Raw genomic sequence first — 4,778 nt, 5'->3', positions numbered from 1 at the left:
GAATTGAGTACATTGCATTCTTGCTTCTCCATTCTTGTGATGCTTTTACTAAGAAGAATGTGTTCCACCTCAATCCAGGTTAATACAAAAGATGCAAAGTCTCAATCTTTTAATGACTGTCATGCATGTGGAGAGATGGGATCATTTTTACACTGTTGGTGGGACTAAAAACTAATACAATCTTTCTGGAAGAAAGTATGGAGAATTTTCAAAGCACTCAAATTGGACATCCCATTTGATCCTGCAATCTGATTACTTGGTGTGTACCCAGAAGAAAAAAAATTATCATTAAGAACATTTACAGAACACTGTTTGTCATGGCTCAATTTACAATCACCAAATTGTGGAAATAACCTAAACATTCATCAATCCAGGAATGGATTAACAAGCTGTGGTATATGCATACCATGGAATACTATTTAGCAATTTAATTTATCATTAACCCAAGATTCCGTAGTTCTTTGATGAAAAATGTTTTTTCAAGACCACAACATAATTGCTAGCAATGCTTATTTTTAAAATTCTATCTCCAACCTTAATTTGTTCCATGTGATATAATGTATGCACAGATTCTGGGAATTAGAATGAATATCATTTTGAAGCAATTATTCTATCACAATATTCCTGTGCATTTTCACCATCTATCTTTGAAGGAAGATGTAGTTATCTGTTAATGTTTTGATATAAAAATTTCACATTCCTCTAGAGGTTGATCTTCAGTCTAGACAGAAGACTTCCAATTGTCATATTGATTAGTACTTATGTTAATTAATGTATATATAATTTTCTCTTCTTTTATAATTTAAGATTTTGTCAGTTTTTTCATTTTATTATTGTTGTTGTTTTTCATTAATGATTATTCAATAATATGTGAACCCAGCCTAAGAGAATTAAAAATAGTACTTTCTATCAGTAACTTTTTATCTCATTTGTGTAATTCATAGAACACCATGCAAAAGCAATTCCAAGAAGCCATTTTAATGTAGTAACATGTCCAGTGTTTTGTTTTCAGAATCTTGACCATGTGGAGAAGAAATGGCACAGTTGCATCTGGAGCCTTGGACACCTATCAGTATGCTGTTTCAATACTCTAGGTGAAATGGTCTTAAGAACAGAAGCAAAGAGAATGGATCAAATAATATTTTAGACATAAAAGTAGAATGATTTTGGGTGGTGCCTTTGGCTCAAAGGAGTAGGGCACCACCCCCATATGCTGGAGATGGCAGGTTCAAACCCAGCCCCTGCCAAAAACTGCAAACAAAACAAAACAAAAAAAAAGTAGAATGATTTCATAACTAATTGGATAAATTGGGAGGAAAGGAACACAAGATATCTCCTCTCAGATTGATGTCTACCTCAGTAATGGTGCCTTCTTAAAAAGAAGGTCAGAAGGTGCCTATGGCTCAAAGGAGTAAGACACTGGCCCCACATGCCGGAGGTGGCGGGTTCAAACCCAGCCCTGGCCAAAAACTGCAAAACAAAAAACAAGGTGAGATGAACAACAGGCTTTTTTGAAGTAGACTATTTCAATTTGGGATATATTCAGGCTCTGATGCTTATGACAACCTCTAGGCGAGATGTGGATTTGGAAATCATTGTAAATTCAACCTATAAACCAGTTAAGATTACTCAGGGGCATAATCAAAGGGAGAAGAGAAACAAAAGGAAGAGCGGACCTTGGGGAATATTAATACTTAAGCTCTGGGTAGAACAAAGAGAATGTCGTAAAGCACATACAGAACAAGCTCTCAGGTCGGCGTATTCTAGTAGCGGCAAAAATCAGCTAACAAATTCCAACAGATGAGATTTTTAACTCTATAACAGATGAAGATAATTTTAAAATTGAACTGTATTTATCAGAGTTGGTAAGGCTCAGTGGCTACTATTTTCTTCTAATTCTTAATAAATAGACTTAAAATAGTTTAACGTATCATGCCCAAGGTTAAACAGCCCATAAGTTGAGAAGTACCATTTTCATCAAAAATATTTGATTTGTCTATCTTAAATAGTATAGTTTAAAAAATAAATAAGAAAAATTTAAAGGAACAAAAAAATCGAAGATAAATGAATAATAAATACTTACCAGTCCTTGAGGTAGAAAAAATATTTTTAATTTTAAATCATTACAAAAATCTAAATTATAGAACAATTTTTTTTATAAAAATGTTAAAATCCATGTTAAAAAATAAAGCTAAGAGGAAACATGCCATTTTAAATGAAGTCTTGCTACCTGTAAATTTTTATTTCAAACATGCTACACTTCTACCATTTTTTAAAACACCTAAGAAGATTCACAAACACCAAATCTTGTAACACTGAAAACTATAAAATGTTACAATAATCTGAACGGAAGTACAAGACCTATGGGGCAGAACTGAGAATTACAATTGGCAGCTGACATGAGCTTGCCAACTGGAACAGATGGTAGAGATATGCTTTGGTCCTGAGCCACAACCTCCCCCTGGTAAGAGACCAGCATCGATGCCAGCAGAAAACTTGGAAGCTGCACTCCCCCCACACAGACACCATATTTTTAGGGGATCACAGCATACCTGATCTTCTGTTTCTACACCTCTTTTAAGCACCTCTCATAATACATAGATAATAAAACATTTTAAAAGATGGAAAGAAGAAAGAAAGGCTGGGATTGCGGTGTTGTATCCTGGAGGGTGATGCCTCGGCATGTCAGATTTTGTGGGTGAGGTCATCCACGGAAGTGTTCACATCTGCCAAGGATCATAGTTTGTTTATTTGTTTGGATTCTTTTAGCACAGTGTCAGAGAAAGTTGTCAAGAGTTTTGAAGATTATTATGCAGGCTTCGGTCAAGTAGAATTACATTACAAGTATTTTCCAGCCCAAGGAAATGGGTTGGGAAGCTGTATCATAACTGACCATTTGTACCACGGTGTACACACATCAATAAGTGTGCTTTGCTGGCTTCTTTCCTCTCCACTAAATCGGCCAGTATTTGAGCTTTGTGTTTAGAAAGCAATCAAATGCTATAAAGTGCCGTATGTTAAAATGGTCTTCCTCACCCCTTAGCTTTAGCCATGAAATATCCAGCCAGTTTACTTCTTGGACATAAAAGGGAAATGCTGCAGTCCAGCCGTTCTTTCTCAATGCTACCTAAGATAGTAGCTGATGGATAGTGAGAAAACCCAGGGAACAGCCCCCCAGTGTTCCTCCAGAAACAAGAGGAGAGACAGCTCCTCTAGTGAAGAGAAGGAACCTAAATAAACAGAACCAAAATATACACACATGAAAAAATGCAGGGCAGAACAATATCATGGCTCTAAGATTCAAAGACTTTAACTCCAAAGACAATTTGATTCTCTAGAATCATAAACTCCAGTGTCCTCTACACCAACTTGCTCCAGACCTTTTATTTCTGCTTTTACTTCTGATTTTCAATGTCACTGAGACTTTCAAACTCTGAATCTCTCTCTCTTTTTCTTTCCCCTCAACCTATTCTTAGCTACTTTCTATCTAGCACAAACTCCAGCCTCACCGTTGATATTACTCTTGTGAACATCCTCAGCTTCCTCATTCAGTTGTGTGTCAGTTGCAACAACATAGAAGAAGTTCAGAGTTGGATAAACCGAGTAGCTGTGTTCTCTAAGCCTCTGTTGGGCATGCTGAGCTGCAATTGGTATAATTGCAAAGATTGTGATCTAATATTGCTATTCTATATTGTCCCCTATTACAGAGTAGAGTGAGTGATCATATTTTTCAACTCTCTTTAAACTTATCCCAGTTTCATCCATTCTTTCAGCATGGAAGCTTCCTTGCGATCGTTGGATGACCATATACTCCTTACCACCGAATTTTACAATTTCTTTCATTACTTTCATTACTTGTTGAGTTCTTTCTGTTGTAGAGAAAAAGAAGCTTCTCTGTCCACATAATAAAACAAAATAGGAGCAGCACCACGTTTAACCGTGTTTGAATATTCAGCTTGTTATCAGTAGTTCTGGCTGATGGACAAATGCAGCTGTACCTGCCAGGCAGAGACCAGTGAAATAAGAAGTTCTGCAACGTTCAGGAAAGTTATCCACGTTGAACATGATCCTTCACTGACCACAATTTTCAGATGTTCCTCTGGAATTCAAACAGGTTATAAAAATGATGTTTATAAGTATGTGACTATCAAATATAATTTTGATTTAAATGTAGACCACCATTGTGCTCGGTTCAGCAGCACATGTACTAAAATTGGAATGATACAAAGAAGATTTATATGGCCCCGGTGCAAGGATGGCACGCAAATTCGTGAAGTATCCTATATTTTTAACTGAAGCTAGAAATGCTTATGAATAGTGAGAGCATAGGTATGCATATTTCACACGACATTGGGACATGGTGTTGTCATCTACAAAAAGTTCACGCTCGAGAACTATACAATTGAGTTCCATACACACACAAAAAAATCACACAAAAAAATCCCATAATGTTTTAAGTAAGTTTACTGTTTTGTGCTGGGCTGCATTCAGAGCTATCCAGGACCATTCACAGCCAGTGGGTATGAGTTGGACCCCACTGGTCTAAACAGTTGACTATGAGAATGATAGACAAGCCTACAGAATGCTAAATAAGGTGATAGAATTAATTTTAGCCTAAGTCTTACTCATCTGAATGTGACAGTTACAATTTCTAAAAATTGTGTTAAAAATGAAGAAGAGTTATTTTAAAATTAAAAATATATATAGCCTACCATTTTTTATGTGTTTAATGTATTGAGTTCTCCAGGAATGTAATGACTATAAAAATAAAAGGAAAT

At 35.9% G+C, this 4,778-nt stretch overlaps 1 non-coding gene across 1 annotated transcript; it reads left to right on the top strand.

Moving 5' to 3' along the window:
- Positions 1-4,183: 4,183 nt before the first annotated feature.
- Positions 4,184-4,290, top strand: LOC111724865. The gene has a single exon (XR_002773076.1). It is a non-coding gene; the product is annotated as a U6 spliceosomal RNA (small nuclear RNA).
- Positions 4,291-4,778: the final 488 nt, after the last annotated feature.

The sequence above is a fragment of the Otolemur garnettii genome, unplaced genomic scaffold (assembly GCF_000181295.1).
Source record: "Otolemur garnettii isolate 467f Iridium unplaced genomic scaffold, OtoGar3 scaffold00027, whole genome shotgun sequence".
Classification (NCBI taxonomy): domain Eukaryota; kingdom Metazoa; phylum Chordata; class Mammalia; order Primates; family Galagidae; genus Otolemur; species Otolemur garnettii.
This window is presented reverse-complemented; position numbering and strand designations above follow the sequence as displayed.